Below are 18886 nucleotides of genomic sequence, written 5' to 3'. Positions count from 1 at the left end.
GTGTATATAAAAATGCACAGCGTATTTCAATATTTATGATAATTTGAGGTTTTGTCAATAGTATTCATCATATTAGATTAGCTAATGTAATTTCATATGAGTCAGAGGAAATAAGAGATAAGAAAGAAAATAGTTTGATCAGAGACAAAAAAAAATCTAGTGTAAGGAAATTGAGTGGAATTCAGGTTGATTTGAGTAGTGGGAAGGGGAGATCTTCTGAGTGAAAGAGACTGATGCTCGCAGAGAGATCTCAGGATTCTAAGGGGAACTTTTTCCACTTCAGAGCAATGTTAAACCATGTCCCCTTTAGTATAAACTATTGCAGTCAAAACCTTTATATCAATACATGAGAAACAAGTAATTTCCCTGCCAACTGGATGTTCCAAATACAGAACTTCAGGGAAATTATCACACTCCCAGAAACAGATTGAATATAGAATACAACGTTACTTCCTTTCATGTATAAAATAGTTATATTGAAAGCCAGTATATTGCTATGTGAGGAGTAAGGAGGAATATGAGAACATAGAGACTGAAAGATAAATAACAACAAAAGCTTCTTGTAAAGAACTTGGTGCCTTTTTGTTTGAGTTTTGTTTTGTTTTGCTTTTTTAAAAAATTAAAGCTCTGAAGGAGACTATACAAGTTTACTTGACATAATTTTTCAGGATTGACATCCCTATCACATTAATCTATTTCAGACATTACTTTCATCCAGTAAAACCAACTCTGGTGGTCCAGATGCAATGGCAAACAGCAAGGTCCATGTTATTCTTGCTTAGCAGAATAAAATAAAATAATGTGCTTGGACAGTTTACCATATATATTTATCAGAGTGGAAACCAGAGGATTTCATGTTCATTGAAAGATTAGAAAGACTATGGAAGATAATTGTAACCCAGTTTGTAAAGTCTCCATAGTTACTTGGAGAATGTTGGAAGGCAGCTTTCCTTTTCTAGTGAACCTGCAGGCTCACTTTGGCAGGGCCGTGTGAGTGCTAAAAATTGAATTATAGAAATGTTAAGGAAAAAATATTTTATGGCATTCAAATATATTCTGTATACTTGAGATGAAAAAATACTTTTCCCTTAGGTAGTTAAATGTTGTCCTTACATGTGTATTATCTTTATTTGTTTACCTGTGCCAGCGATTCTCAATCTTGCTGCACATTAGAGTCACCCTCAAATAGAGAATTCTGGTATCTCGCTTTCCCCAGAGATATGTTAAATTTGAATCCTTAGAGTTGTACTGTGAGCATCCATGTTTTAAAATAACCCCCAGAGGGCAACTGAGATAGGCAGAGCTTTTTCCCTACTCCCACCACTATCCTATCTACAAAGGGGAATTTCAGTGCTTCTGTTGTTTGAATTATCTGAAACTTCAATTTGTAAAGTCCAAATTCAAAAATACTTTAAATGCATGATTACAACATAAAACACTCATAAGAGAAATTGCTTTGATTTTCAACGATGTTTCTTAAAGATGTCTAATAAACTAACATAGAATCATTGGTATGTAAGATTGAAATGATTTGCACAAACTAATTCAAGTTCTAAATTTAAAAAAAAAAGAGAGTTTGGACCAGGAATTTCTGAGTACTAGTGGTACAGATTCTTAATGTGTTCACACATTATTTCCATTGTTTCTGTGTTAGGGAAATTGGGAATGAGGAGAATAATGTACACTGTGGAGACATCATTTTAAATACAGAATGTCAAACATCGGTTAAACTAAAAGCTTCTCATATGCTTCTTCAGGATATGTAATGTCACTACAGTCTTAAAATCTTGCTCTGGGAATAAACTTTTCAAACACAAGTTGATGTCATTTTATCTTATTACTGTTAGGTTTTGTTACCCTCTGAAAAACATTTAAAAAGTAAATGTCTTTAAACTAAATGATATTCAGAACCAGTGTTTGAAATGGAGATTCTTTTTATTTCTTCATTTCTGAAATGGTCTTTTAGTTTTTGTAAAATTGTCTGTAAAACTATGTAACTATCATCTAAGAAGTAAACTTCCACTAAAGAATAATTAGTGAACAGCTCTGAAATGTATTCCTCATCCATTCACACAGCATGTATTTCCTTGATACCGGCTCATAAATCTATATACTCAATGTGTTAGGTCCTGAGATTATCATGGGAAATAAAATAAAGTCTCTAACAACTTTCATAAGATTTTTTAAAAGGGAAAACATAGAACAGTGGTACAACTTTAATACGGAATTGGAATAAAAAGAAACATGTTAGGATAGAAACATCTGTCTGGAGGTCAAAGCAACTTCCTCTTGGATGCTAATCCACCATGCTGGCGTCTGATTAACCCCAGTTCCAGGAAGGCCTATAAGAATTCCAGCTTATGTATTGTTCCTTGTTTCTTATCATAAATTCTGCCATTAGATCGAACAACCTTGATGTTATGATACCTCAATTACTCTAGACATCCCTTCTGCACCACCCTTTCCCTGTGGTATATAAACCCTGGGTCTAAGGGGCAATGGCACAGGGATTCACCATCTTGTCTTGCCACCACCTGAGACACAGATGTGGCTTCTGTTTGTAAGTCCTGCTTAAATGTTTCTTTCTGAGAAATTGGATTTGTCAGCCTCTTTCTTTGGCCTCTTGTAGTCCTCGGACTTTGGGGTAGTTTTGCACGGTTCATGGTTCTTACTATCGATTTTGAAATAAAAAGATTATTGTTGACCTATAGGGGAACTGTTTTAAGGAGATTTATATACTCTGGGATCACATTTTTGAAAGGCAAAATATTCTTTGCCCAATTAACAATACCAGTTCAGGAATATTTATTTACCATTTATACAAACTGATGATAGTGCAGTACATTTTGATGTTTGGGATTTACAAATTTCTGAAGCTAATATATAGTTAAATATAATTGAAGACATTCAACCCTGTGTTAAGTCAAGTACATGTTGCCCACTCAATCAAACAGCTACTCTTTCCCCAAAACAGCTCCTCTGACAGTCTTCCCCATCAGTGAAGAATCCATCCTTCTAGTTAGTTAGTCTAAACACATTAGACTAGGTTGTTCTTTTTTTTATGTTTTGCTTATATACTTGTGTATGTTTTCTATTTTTCTTCATTAGAATGTAAACTCCATAAAAGCAAGAATTTTGGAGTGTTTAGCTCAATACTTCAATCCCGTCAATGCATAACACGTGGTAAGCATTCAGTAACTACCTAATTTTGGTGAATAAAATTGCTTCTAAAAAGCATTTGAGAAAACATATGAAACACCTTATTAGGCCGGGTGTGGTGGCTCACACCTATAATCCTAGCACTTTGGGAGGCCAAGTAGGGTGGATCACCTGAGGTCAGGAGTTTGAGACCAGCCTAACCAAAATGGTGAAACCTTGTCTCTACTAAAAATATAAAACTTAGCCGGGCATGGTGGCAGGTACCTGTAATCCCAGCTACTTGGGAGGCTAAGGCAGGAAAATAGCTTGAAACTGGGAGGCAGAGGTTGCAGTGAGCTGAGATCGTGCCATTTCACTCCAGCCTGGACAACAGAGTGAGACTCTGTCTCAAAAGAAAACAAAACAAAACAAAATTATACTGATACAGTGGCTTTCTCAGATATCAAGCTTTCTAAATAAGTGTTTAATTATGCTAATACATATGAAGATGCTAAAAAATCAGCTTTTATTAGCACTGGGAAGTAAAATAGAATTGAGGAAAGTGGTGTCGACCACTATAAAATCACTCTTTCCAAAATTCTCTATCCAGTTATTTTAGTACAGATGACAATGCACTCTGCTTTTTCTGAAGTCTCAGTGCCTTTACACGGAAGAAAATGGAGTTGAATAACTCGTTTCTGGAGAATCTGTGTAGAATGCTATCCATCTCTATTTAGACTTCAGAAGATCCTTGAAACTAGGGCTGTGTCTTTTTGTTTTGTTTTGTTTCACCTTAATTAGGACTAGTCAAAAGTTTGCATGAAAGTATTGGCAAATTTACCCATTCAGTAAATAATTGATAGTAAAACAGTTTAATTGCACTAAAAAGACTTAAAACTCTCTAAAATAATTAGGTAATCAAATTGAGAGAACTCTGAAGACAGAGATAAGTGATAGAACTTTTTCTTTGTATCAGCCAGTTCAAGTTGAAGCCTCTGGTCTCTGGCCGAAAGACTGTTTTCACTAGCCCCTTGTCTACCAGGTCTGGGAGAGATTTTAGGCTGTGATGTGAAAATAAACCTGTATTTTTATTAAAAATGTAGATTCATGGGCCAAAAGCCATATCTGCCAAATCAGAATCTGTTAGTATAGGGCCCAAAAACTTAGTTTTAATAAATGTTCCAGATTATCATTTAACCCTAAAAACTGAGAACAATGTTGCTTAGAGATTATAGCCAAGTGCTGAGATTTACCCATTTTATTTCCTTCAAACTGTATGGTATATATTTCTATTTATTGTTTCTTGCAATCAAAAGTTACAATCTAATGTTGTTAACCCAAAACCTTTTAAAATGAACAGTGGGATATAATTTCATTAAAAGTTTGATCCTGGCTGCTAAATCATTTCTTTTAACACAACCACACACTCATAGCCCTGCTACTGTTTTAATGTCCATTTTGCACCTAGCATGACTTCTATAGTAGGAAACAACTCTGTGTTTTAAGGTGACAAACCATCCTAGACCACAGTAATGGTGATTCACACTAGAGTCATGTTGTGAATTTAATCATTTCTGAAATATTAATAGCTGCACCCAGATGAACTTGGGCAATCTGATAATATTATCAAATGGTTCCTCTGACTGCTGGCAGGGAGAAGAGGAAAAGTTAGCTTTTAGTCGAACTTGTGGTGTAAGGAAAAGTGTGGGATTGGCTTCTGAAATTTGCAGAAAGTTGAGATTGCAAGCACACTAGGAACTAGGCACATAGCAAAGAGCTGAGTTTCAAAAAAGCACTCAAGATACTTGGGTTCTAGGAAAATGATGAATTTTCGTCTACTGAATAACTTCATATTGATCTTTTCTGGTTTCTAGAGGCCCATTTAGTAGAACAAAGAACAAATCAGATGTGTCACACTGGGCACTACAAATATATTTAAATGATTATTTAGGCAAAAGCAAGTACATTGAAACTCTGCTCTTTAACTAGCTTTATTGATTGTTAGGTAAAACCTAACTATAGAAAACAAGCAAAATGAATTTAGAAAGCAAAAGAAACAACAAACCCACAAAAGACGAAAACAAAACAAAGAACTTTATAGAACTGTTTTTAACTTTGTACATATCGGTGCTATGAAACTAGTAGTGTAATATCACTAAATAATGTAACAATAATTTGTCAAAAGTGGTTTCTAATACGTTTCTAAACTTGAATCTTACAGAGGAAAAATCTTATAATGTGAGAGCTTTAGGAAATAGATCTGGGCTATCTTATGCCAAAGTGAGTTTTTGAAATTTAGAACTGATGATTTTACCCTCCTTTTCGGTGGTTCCCTCTTACTTCCTCTCTGAAAATACCAAAAACTCTGAGAATACTAAATCTGTACAACAGTGTTTTATCTTAAGCAAACTCAATATTTTCATAATATATTTTCATTTCATGAAAAATAATGAGTGAACACTATAAGATTGGTCATTAGTAAAATGCAGTTCTGTGAAACTCTGAGTCAAAAAGAGGAGCAAAGTTTCAGATTTATTCATTCAGGTAATTTTGAGTGACGCAGCTTTACAATTCTGTGGACATTCATCCAACCCAAAGTAAAACTGTTTAGATCCATCATTACTTTTATTTCATTTATTTGTTTTTTGGTGAACCTGAATACATAGGATTGCCTAATTTCTAGGCTTGAGTGATTTACTGTTAATAAATGCATGCCATTTGTTGAAATAAAAATTAATATTTTTCTTGGCACATCACAGAATAATGTAGGACACATTTAAATGGACTTGTTAATGAAATTTCTCATTTTTCAAAAACAATACCAGAAAAGTTCAATAGTTTATGATAAAATTCAATCAATGTAGGTTAATGTGCCCTAGACATCTTCTTTTATATATTAGTATTAAAGTTTGCTTGGGCTTCTGTTGTACCCATAGTTTTTAGTTTTTCAATACTATCAAAAACATATATAAACTTGGGTTTTAATCCCTCTGCACATATTTTACAAATAATATCTGCAATAATCTGAATAGTGTAAGTGAATGAGTATAAGGCAACCAAGCAAAATGTTTCTCTACATACAAGAAGTAATAGCTTAAAAAAAAAAAAAAGCTAACATTTAATGAGCATATAGAGTATATATAATGCACCAGGCCTTGAGTTAGATGCTTTACATCTTCTATTCCAGTTGGATAAGTGAAAAACAGAGGACCAACCAGTAAAACTACAGAGCCAATAAGCCCAGAGCTAGAATCTCAACTAATGTCACTTTGTCTCCAAGTGACACTGGGGACAGTGTCCCCAAGCACAATGCCCCAAGGCATTATACTATCCTGATTTACTCAGAATCGAGTTGACTCACCCAGAACATATGGATTATGTTAGAACAAAGTTCACCAGGAATATAACCACCCAAAAAGAGGAAGAAAAGAGTAGAAGAGACAGTGATCTCATGGCATCCAGGTCCACGGAAATGACAACCAGAGGGTCCAGCTTTTGCTATGAGCTCCTTAGCAGTCAGGACAAGAAAAGAAAGAGAGTATACATAGCCTTTATCGCCTGGAGGAGGGAGAAGGGCAGTTTGCAGAGTAAATAGGCTCGGTCACATTTCTGAGTGAAAATCAAATAGAGTGATGGATTATGGAATAGAGCATTCCCTCCAGGGAAGAAAGTCCCTCCTGACGCCTCAGTAGACGCAAGGAATCAGGTCTCAGGCCTGGTTTTGAAGTTCTGCATAGAAAGTCTGAAAACCTGGTTATTTGGTGCACTGACAACGGATTTGAAGTTCATGTTCAGAGAAAGCATGACTGGTCCCATGTGGGGCAAATGCACAATTTATGATGTTGCTGACTATGATAATCCATTTTAGGCATCAACATGCCTGGACGATGGTGCCAAGCTATTTGGTCATACACTATTATGGATGTTTCTATGATTTTTGTTTGTTTGTTTGTTTTTGGATAAGATTAACATTTAAATCAGTGGACTTTGAGCAAAGAGTGAGCCTCATCCAATCAGTTGCAGGCCTGAATTGAACAAAAGGCTGACCTCCTCTGAGCAAGAGAAATTCTCCAGCAGACAGCCTTTGGACTTCATCTGTAATACTGGCTCTTCTGGTAAGGAGCTGCTTTAAGTAAGATCTTTCAGCTGGTAACTCATCAAGAGTTGGATAATTATAACAACAGTGATATAATATGCTTGATTGAGCACAGTGACAAAATCATTTCTTTAATCATTCCCTTTCTGTGTCTCACCTTTCTTAGTACCTTCCTCATGATGTTTTTGTGATCATTCAATAAAAATAATAATTATTCACACATTAATTCAGAGAAAATACTTTGTTTTCGCCTATCCTGGTAGTGAACCTATTTTTAGACTGGGTTTTGAAGAGCATATTTTGAGACCTGAAAATCATTCTAAATAAGCAATCTTCAGCCCTTGTCTGAAAAGCAACAAAATATCTTCCTCTTGAAATGTATCACTTCTCATTTTAGAAAAGTCTATTAAAAAATGCTGGTTACATTGACTTTATTCCAGAAGATTATGTAACATAGTATTTTTTTAAAAATTTCTATGGGTTTTTAATCATTATAAGTACTCAAATGTTATCGAATAACTGTCTCATTAAAAAATTTGTAGATTATAAACTGGGAATTTCAGCACGAAGAAAAAATTTTAAACAGTATATAAAACCATCATGGGCTAAAAATTTTGTAGCTTCTTCATTTTATCACATGTAAATTCATTCCATCTTCAGGCCCCTATTCATTCCATCCGGTCCATTCAAACTCATCTGATCCTTCCATTCCATTTGTTTGTGTCTTCATGGTCCACTAAATGTTTCATGAGATCCATCTGTCTGGCCATTTCCATTTGTTGTCCTTCATTTCCTTCCTTCCTTCCCCTCCTTCCCCTCCTTCCCTCCTTCCTCCTTCCCTTCCCTCCCTTTCCTCCTTCCCCCCCTCTCCCTTCCCCTTCCCTCCCCCCTTCTTCCTTCCTTCCTTCCTTCCTTCCATTCCTTCCATTCCCCCTCCTTCCCCCTCCTTCCTTCCTTCCTTCCCCCTTCCATTCCTTCCATTTCATTCCATTTCCATTCCATTCCATTCCATTCTTCAGATCATTCCAAGATAAGACTTTCTTTCAATTCCATTCATTCACCATTACAAATTCAAGAATGTATTTTTTTTTTTCACTTAAAGAGCTCCTTTCACCTCATCTGCCTGACCTCTGTCTGCGTAACAACGGAAACAACGGCAACAGCAAAATGCTGAAGTGGACGCAAACGTAAATGACCGCCTGCGCGCTCAGATCACCTGCCGGTGAATGTTGGAACTTTTGTCTCTGGGCGGGTTACTTTTCGTGCCATTTTTGTCAAATTTCTCCACTCCAGCTACCTGAATATTCTGCTGACCACCACAGTTCAATGACTCTCCACTTACGGAACCATTGTGATGAGTAGTCGTTCATGCTCTTTCAAGGCCTGCGAATTTCACTGTTACTGGAGAGAATTTTCTTTTCTGTAGGGTTAACCCGTGCACTCCCCAGCTTCTGATCTAGATATGATTGCTTACAGTGTAATTAATAACTTCAATCCTGAAATTATCCTGAATTACCTTAGAATATCAATCTCTCCCATTTACTGGTTTATCCCTATCACACTACAAAAATTCTCCTGCATAACATTTTAGAAATAAAAAGCTGATATTGCTGGGCCGGGTGAAGAGGCTCACGCCTGTAGTCCCAGCACTTTGGGAGGTGGAGGTGGTAGATTGCTTGAGCTCAGGCATTTGTGACCAGCCTGGGTAACATGGTGAGACACTGTCTCTACCAAAAATACAAAAAAAAATTAAAAAATAAAAAAAAATAAAATAAAATAGCTGGGCATACTGGTGCAGACCTGTGGTCCCAGCTCATCGAGATGCTGTGTTGAGAGGATCATTTGAACTCGGGAGGTGGAGGTTGCAGTGAGCCGAGATTGCACCACCATACCACCACACCACCACACCACCACACTACCACCTGGGCAACAGAGACAGACCATGTCTCAAAAAAAAAAAAAAAAAAAAAAAAAGGTGGGGGGGGAAGGAAGAAATCTAGCTAGCTGATATGGTTTGACTGTGTCCCCAACCAAATCTCGTCTCAAAATGTAATCCAAATTGTAACCCTTACATGTTGAGAGTGGGACCTGGTGGAAGGTGATTGGATCATGGGGACAGTTTACTCCATGCTGTTCTTGTGATAGTAAGTGAGTTCTCAAGAGATCTGGTGGTTTGATAAGTGTCTGGTGCTTCCCCCCACACCCTCCACCCCGAGGCCTTGTGAAGAAGGTTCTTTCTTCTCCTTCGTATTCAGCCATGATTGCAAGCTTCCTGAGGCTCCCCAGCCATGTGGAACTGTAAGTCCATTAAACCTCTTTCCTTTATAAATTACTCAGTCTCAGGTAGTATCTTTATAGCAGTGTGAAAACAGACTAATATAAAAGAAAAATAGTACAAAATATAATTTATTCATGTCTTCTTCATGTATCACCAATTTGTCCATTTATCTGCTTCTTTTCAGATCAAAATATATACTTTTTAAAAGTTTCATTTTCCTCTCTCTCTCTCCCTTCCGGTCAAATTTTGATAACTCACTCCAATCCAGCACAACTCTACAAATTATTCTTTTAGTAACATCATTAATACTTTTCATGTGGTCGAATATTAGGTTCACTTCTCTGTTCTTGTTTTTATCAACCACTCAGCAATAGAAAACACAGTTGAAACAACCTTCTTGAGACATTTTCTTCTCTTTGTTTTATGACATTACACATGCTGGTTTTCTTTCTACCCTGATATGGCAAAAAGCTCAAGAGCTACACTCTGGGATTCCTTATTCCTCCTCTTAAGTGATCCTCTTTAGTATCACGGAGATGATTATGACAGAGGAAATGACAAGTAACTGTGTTAATACTGTGGGGCAGAAAGATTTGCCCCAAGTGCTTTTTCTGAAAATTGGTTTATTTCTCCATCAGAGAAGGAATATGATCACTTCCAGGATTCACATCTCCTCAGTGTAGAAACACATTCAGAAACTACAGCCATATGCCCACCCTTTACATATTCAAGTTAAGATGTAAACAGTAAACACATGGCTTACTGCACTTTACACAGAGAATGATAGCTTATCAAGGACTAGCATACATTTTATCATTTTGATTATGCCTTCATTTGCATTATTAGCAGTGCTTAGCCAGCTTCAATTTCTGCTCATTCAATCTGAGAAGAAAAAATGATACACTAATGAGTCAAAAACCATAGATGTTTATTCTTTCTTTCATATTATTTCAGTCTTGCAAATATAACTGGACTAACAGCCTAACCCTTCTACATAGTCATTGTATATCACTGGGCTTGAAAAAAAAATACCAATTCAATTACGCACACACATGAACACACATACAGATTCATCATGAACCTTTAGCAATATATACATTAAAATAATAAATTTTAAAAGTTCCCTGACATGCTGACCACCCCAAATGTAATCAATATGTCTAGTGTTTCTGTTATTTTCTGTCCAAATCAACTGTGGCAATCCCAGGGAGAGTTGCCAGATTTAGAAAATAAAAGTACAAAACTTCCAGTTATATTTGAATATCAGATAAATAATGAATAATTTGGGGTCATACTTATATGAAAATATCATTCATAGTTTATCTGAATTCAAATGTATGTAGACATCCTGTATTTTACAAGGCGACCTTCTTCCTATGGGCTCCTAAAAGCTTAATAGCTTGTAGTGAAGTCGGTTCTTACTGGAAATATGACCACCTCATTACATGAAACTTAGCAATAATTGGAATACCTCAATTTACATATTCAGATTTTTACAAAGATTTGGGGAGTTTTTTTCCCAAACATACATGTAAGATCAAAGAATCCCAATGGAATAGATCTGAAATTTTTAGGAGGGAAAAGGCTTATTTGTAATCACGTTGGACGTGGTACTGATTTAACAGGGGAGAGAAGCAGGACCTGAGTGGAGGTCTAAATTCTCCATTCAATTCTGAAGAGAGAGGCTTTCAGAGGGACTAAGGGAAACTTGCATAGATCTTATTTTCCTTCTCATCAAAATATTTGTACAGAGTATTACAAATATTCTCACCATAAATAACTTTGTCTTTTTTTTTTAGTTTTATTACAATGTAACGAATGAACAATAAACTATATATATGTTGTATAATTTAAGACTTTGATATATGTAAATACCTATGCTATCATCATTGTAAGTTACTAGTTAATATGTTTGTCATCCTCACACTTTTCCTCATGTCTTTTATAAAGTTTCTTCCCTACCCTCTTCCATAACCTCATAGTAGCTGAACTCTTTTTTTCTCTCTCACCACAGATTAGTTTATAATTTGCTAGAACTGTGTGTAAATGACTGTATAGATAAATGTATTATTTTTATCTCTCCTTTCTTACTCAGCATTACTCATTTGAGATTCATTCATATTCATACATACACACACACACACACACACACACAGAGGATAGAGTGAATTTATTTGTAATGCTGAAGAGTATTCCCTTGTATGTATATACCACAAATTTGTTTATTCAACTGCTGATACACGTTTGAGTTATTTCTAGTTTTTAACTATTAGAAGTAATGCTGCTGTGAGCATTCATGTACAAGCTTCTATATGGACATTAATTTTATTTCTCTTGGGTGAATATTTAGAAGCAGAATGATGGAGTCGTTGCTAAGTGTACATATAATTTTCTTAAGAAATTGTCAAAATGTCTTCCACTGATTGCACCATTTAACATTTCTAGCATCAGTATTTGAGATTTTTTTAATACTCTAGTGGATATATATGTAGGTGAAAAAATTTTTTAATTATATGAGCCCAGAATCCAAGACCGTTCTACATGTAAACACAAATACTTTTGTGTATTTTAATACAAGCTACATTTCTTAGGAGTGGGATTACTATCTAAATCAGCAGTTACTCTTGTAATTTTATCAAAAGATTGTTTTTATCATTTCTGAAAATCTTGTTATTGATGGCAATGACCCTTGTTTTGCATTACCAATACAATATGTCTATATCAGTGGCATTATCGCTATTACTTGCATAGTATTCATATGGAAGTATCTGATGGCCTCATTATGTTTCCAGTGCAGTTGTTCTCAAGCATCGACATACAAAAATACATATAATTTTATTATAAATCACTTTTATTACAGTTAGGCAACTCTCTATATTTTAAAAATTATGAGTAAAGGTAAATTTTATTTTAAACTAATTACATTTTACAATAGTTGTGGTAGACTGAATAATGGTCCCCAAATATGCCCATGTGTTAAACCCAGAACTTGTGGATATGTTACCGTACACAGTAAATGAGACTTTGCAAATATGATTAAGAATCTTGAAATGAGTCTATTTTTCTGAATTATCAAGTGGACCAAATGAAACCACAGAGACCCTTATAAGAGGAAGACAGGAGTCAGTATTAGGAGAAATGACAGTGGAAGAATGAAGGTAGGAGTGATGTGAGGAAGGGACCATGAGCCAAAGACTGCAGGTGGCCCCTAGAGGAAGTTGAAAAAGACACCGAGAACATATTTTTTCTCAGAGCCACCACTAGGAACAAACCACACCAATGCTTCAGCATAGTGTACCTGATTTGAGACTTCTAACCTGCAGAATTTGAAGATGATAAATTTGTATTGTTTGAAGATACTAGGTTTATGGAAATTTATTACAGTAGCAATAGAAATCTAACACTATGGTCATGGGGACATTTAGAACTATGAAACATGGTCTTCAGAGGGATTAAGAATTATTGCTTTAGGGCCGGGCGCGGTGGCTCATGCCTGTAATACCAGCACTTTGGGAGGCCAAGATGGGCGGATCACGAGGTCAGGAGATAGAGACCATCCTGGCTAACATGGTGAAACTCCGTCTCTACTAAAAATACAACAACAAAACTAGCTGGGTGTGGTGGCAGGCGCCTGTAGTCCCAGCTACTCGGGAGGCTGAGGCAGGAGAATGGCATGAACCCGGGAGGCGGAGCTTGCAGTGAGCTGAGATCCGGCCACTGCACTCCAGCCTGGGCGACAGAGCGAGACTCTGTCTCGAATGAATGAATGAATGAATGAATGAATGAATGAATGAATGAATGAATAAATAAATAAATAAATAAATAAGAATTATTGCTTTAGGTTGTAGAGACCTATGATGGTATATGAAGTATGTAGAAATGTGTTTTAGAATTGGGTCACATTGATGATCCTGTGAATGTTTAGCTGGAAGGTGAGGGTAAGTCTGGAGGAAGACACTATTTGAGAGCGTGTTTGAATGACACAGACAGGTTATTAGAGTAACATGACGGTAGGAATAACAAGCAAGGGAGAGGTTCCTACTAGATTTGATAGGTAGAATTGTGGGGCTTAGGAAACTTTTAGAGGTCAAGGTTAAAAAGTCGAGTAATGGTGGGAAAGAAGCTAGATGGGAGGATAACTTTTCCATTGTATCGATGAAACATCTGAGAGTCAGAGACATTAAATCACTTGACAGAGATTATACAAATAGTAAGAAACAACTGGGATTTGAATTTCAGTGTCTACAAAATTTGAGTTCTTTTCTCTGTGTCTCAGTGTCTCAGTGTCTTCTTTATAGTGAGTCACCTGTGCCAACACTTAAGTGATAAGGACTGACAGAAAATCAAAGGCAACAAATATGTCTGCGGTACTTCAGCTTTCATTTGCAAAAGAAGGAGCAGCTGTTAAGTAAAAAATAGAAGAGTTGCAAAGTGAGAATTTGAAACTGCAATATCTAAACTCTATCAATATGTTAATGATACTTGTTATTAACTCTAGGGTCAGGCACTGACAAATATATCGAGGAAACCTCCTGTACAAATCAAGTAATGAGACTTCTTTTTACTCCCTCCCCTTTTTTTCCATTCTCTTTCTGCTTCTCCTCTTCTCTCTTTTCCTCTTTCTCCTCCTCCTTTTTTTCATCTTCCTCTTCCTCCTCATATTGATGTTTCTTAAGATAATATTTAATGCTATATAAATGGATAAAAGTAAGAGTTGAAAAGCTTTGAGTTGCAGGAAAAAAAATGATCTGAGTTAAACATAAAATATTCTGATGAGACAGGTGAATAAATAGGACATATACTATTGAAAAGGATGTAGAATTGTATTTCTTCTAGGTGCCGTAGAGTCCCATTACAATATAAATAAACATCTTTAGGAATGAATTGAACAATAAATAAAATGCCATCTCCTACTCTTCTTTGTGTCTAGTAACTCCTTATTCTGAATGGAAAAAAAGTGTATCATGTATTTATCTTCAACAAATTGTTATTTTACATCTACTACATCTCTATTTCCATGAAATAAGGAAGGAAGTTATGGTTCTCTGTGTTTAAGTAGCTCAGAGTCAAATCCAGGAGAAAAAACAAAAAATGTTTTCTTGTAGTGTGAATTTTGAAAGAGAAAAAAAATCAGAAACATTTGTAAGTAGAGAATTTGTATTCCTACAAAGACGGGATAATTCTCTATAGACATGGGCACTGGGGAATATTCTAGACTAAGGAGACATCTCTGTTTAAATATTTAGTATTTTCTTCTTCATTGCCCACTAACCCTCCTCAGCCCCACAGGGCTGTTATTCCTAAACAGGCTTAGAAGCATCACAGATCAAATAATCTCAGCCAGGCAAAGCCTATTAGAAGCTGATTATCAGAGAGTCTATAAGGATATAAGTTTTATTCTCCAATTTTCTCTTCTCTCCCTCTCAGTTTTGTAAGTGTGTGTGTATATATATGTGTGTGTGTGTGTGTATGTAAATATATAAGCATTTGTTTTAAATGACTGCCTCACTGTTTAAATGTGGGCCTCACTGGAAATAGAGGGGCATGAACTAAATGTCTCTTTAGCATCTTTTGATCTCTTTTCAGTTATTTATATCCACTATTCTGAATAGATTTAATATAAAATATCCAGCCATAATATTTTTTAATATCATTTTTCTGCTGAGGAAAGTAAAATTGCATTATGCTTATAGTTTTATTGGCCATCATTTTCTCCAGGTTGTTTCTAGGCCATGATGATTTTTACCATTCCTTGTCTGATTTTGAAAATATCATTTATCCCAACAAATATGTTCTTGAAAAATCTAGATGTATACATTTTTTGGTGTAACTAATTATACTCTAGGCCACTGGGAAAATAGAAAATGCTTCTTTCCCTACAATTCTTTTCATCCCCTCTTCCATCTCCTCCCTCAGTTATCTATTGACCCTCAACTAGCTTTTTGAGAAGAGAGGGGTGTGCTGTACTCTAGCTCTATGGTAGACCACAGGAGGAGAGGTAGGTAGTGCAATAAAAACAGGTGAGACAGGAGCTATTCTCTTCTGTTCAAGAAAATAGAAATGATATCCCGGCAAACATTCAGAAATGTACTCTCAAATTCATCCTAAGTTATCAGTGTGTGCAAGGTATGATATAACAAATCCATGCCACTTATTCATCATTATTATTATTATTTACATAATAAGAAAGGACACCTGGGTTAAAGAGCTAGCAGCTCTAAGTACGTATATGTACATATATATATACACACATTTGTTAATTCTTACACATATTTATGTATTTGTTGATTCTTATACATATTCAACTAGAATAGGAGGGGAGCAATGATTGATATTTCTACTTTTGTTTAAACTCTGAACTGAATCTTGGACATATGAAAGATTGTGAATGTCACGAATATGGAATACATATAAAACCATGTTGTATGTTGATACAACTACTCTTGGCTATGAACTATACAGGTTTTAATGCAGCTAGTCCCTCCACTCAGTTATTTGGAAAGGCATTTCTGTCAAAGTCGTAGCCATACGGTTTACAAATTGTAAAATATGACATGGCTTTCCAGAAACTTTTCTTGAAATGTAAATATGAGTATAAATATATAAAGCTTTGCCTCTATACATTCAGAATATTTGGATCAAGTATTTTTGTGGGGTAGAGATTGTGGAGGAGGGCTGTGATTCTAAATGATCAAGATGGCTCAGCTTATTTACTTGTTTGAATTTAAATCAGAAAGAGTCATGAGACCACATAAATGATTTCCTTTGATCCCCAGCAGAAAAAGGCTATGCTATGAATTTTTTTCTTGCATTCCACTAGCAATTAAACTCAGAAAAATTATTGGTCACTGGCCATCAGTTATCTCTTTTGCTTACTAATCGGCAGCTCACAGGTTATGAGGTATTCTCTTAAATCTAAAACTTCGAACTTTTGGGTAGTAAATCAAAATATGTATTTTTCAGAATATTAATAGTGATACTTCACAATTTGATAGAGCTTTTCATAAAAAGATTTCTATAAAGCTTAGAGGTACTACTTAAACCTATTTGGGGTTTACTTTTCTTTTAAATATGTGTAGGGTCCTTCATAATATTACAAATCATTAGATATTAGAGATACTCAAATTATTTTTTTAAATGGTTACTTGCTCCTTTATGTAATTTAGAAAATAATTGAGCGATACAAGATATTACTTTTCCAATAAAGGTTCTATACATATAATTCAAACACTTAAGACTTCATCAAAAGTAAATACCCATTGTTCTTCATAGAGTGAAAAATAACCATTGTAAACTTCAACTTCCAGGTACGTCTACCCTTTCCATCTCCATACTTACCTCCTCTATAAGCCTTTTTAGAGTATTTTAATCTAACTTGGGTTATAAATTTTTATTTCTGACTCAAATATTACTTGATATATATGAAGTATATGGAAAATATTTTCCATGATCATTATTTGGCAACGTTCAACTATGAAAATGCCTATATATCTACATGCTAATTTTCCCAAACTTCACTAACTCTATTTAAAAAAAAAAATTAGGTTCATAGGTAGATAAGTCCAAGCATTTTAGGATTAGTTAACTTTAATTTAAATCTCTTCACTGCAATTTACTAGTGGTTTGACATCTGAGTTGACTCAGTCTCAGTCTTTAAGTCAGTTTCTCATTTCTAAAGTAGGTGACATTGTAACTGCCCAACGGGTTCATCTTGCCCATTGCCTAGACAGAGCTGATTTATCAAGATGGGGTAATTGCAATAGAGAAACAGTAATTCACCCAAAGCTAGCTGTGTGGGAGACTGGAGTTTTATTATTACTCAAATCAGTATCCGTGAAAAATCAGGAGTCAGAGATTTTAAGGATAATTTGGTAGGTAAGGGGATATTGAGTTGGGAGTGCTGATTGGTTGGGTAAGAGATGAAATCACAGGAAGTTGAAACTGTCCTTTTGTGCTGAGTCAGTTCGTGGGTCGGAGCCACAAGAACAGATGAGCTAGTTTATTGATCTGGGTGATGCCAGCTCATCTACTGAGTGCAGGGTCTGCAAAATATCTCAAATACTAATCTTAGGTTTTACAATAGTGATGTTATCCCCCAGAAGCAATTTGGGGAGATTTAAAATCTTGCAGCCTCCATCCAGCTGCATGACTCCTAAACCATAAATTCTAATCTTGTGGCTAGTTTGTTAATCCTGCAAAGGCAGGCTAGGCCCCAGGCAGGAAGGAGATTTGTTTTGGGAAAGGGCGGTTATCATCTTCGTTTCAAAGCTAAATTATAAACGAATTTCCTCTTAAAGTTAGTTAGGCCTAAGCCCAGGAATGAACAAACACAGCTTGAGGGTTTAATGCAAGATGGAGCTGATTAAGTCAGATCTCTTTCATTGTCTCAGTTATAATTTTGCAATGGCAGTTTCAACATAATAGAAGCTTGAGAGCATCATCCTATAAACCAAAAACAAACAAACAAACGAAAAACATTCTAAGTCCTTCAACCAATAGAATGGATCCCTCTTCTTGGTCAAGGACATTCTAAAGTAAACCTGAAACAGGAGTTTAGGCAATGATGGAAATGGGTGGTCAGATATGCCTCATTAAACCTTCCTCCCGTTGGAATTCAGGCACAGCTGACCAAAATTAACAATCAAACACCTCAGGAGTGACAGAACAGACTCTTTAAGCTGATAAGAAATGTTTATTTATTCTCTCTGAAGCTTGCTACCTGGAGACTTCATCTGTATAATAAGAACCTTGGTCTCCACAACCCTTTATCTTTAGATAAACTCTTTCAATAAATTGCCGATCAGAAAATATCATTGAATCTACCTATGACCTGAAGAGCCCTCCCCCTGCTTCCCCCACCCCCATCCTACCTTTCCGGACCAAACATTTTACATATGTTGATTGAGGTAATAAATCCAAGCTGTAGCCTGACCACCTTGGGCATGTATTGTCAGAACTTTCTGAGGTTGTGTCATGGGCATGTCCTTAACTTTGGCAAAATAAACTTATAAATTGATTGGCACTTGTCTCAGATTCTTTTTGGTTTACAAGTCCAACCAAACAACGAAGTTCATCTGCTCATTTGCTGGTAGTAATAGTACATCAGTGAAACCTCTCTCTCTATTTTACACCAATATTAGGGTTGTTGACACTTCTGAGATTTAACAATGATGCTATAATACATTAAATACATTATAGTTGATGACTTCATTTGGAATCACAAACTCTTTGAGGAAAAAATGTATTTGTTATTTTAGTGCCTTCAGTGTTTATCAGGAAACAGTACAAAATGATGAATATTTGATGAGCAAAAAGCAAATTAAAAAGCTAAGTGAATGAAGGAGGAAATGGTTCTACTATGGTCCATTCTGTGT

The sequence above is a fragment of the Papio anubis genome, chromosome 12, assembly GCF_008728515.1.
Source record: "Papio anubis isolate 15944 chromosome 12, Panubis1.0, whole genome shotgun sequence".
Classification (NCBI taxonomy): domain Eukaryota; kingdom Metazoa; phylum Chordata; class Mammalia; order Primates; family Cercopithecidae; genus Papio; species Papio anubis.
This window is presented reverse-complemented; position numbering follows the sequence as displayed.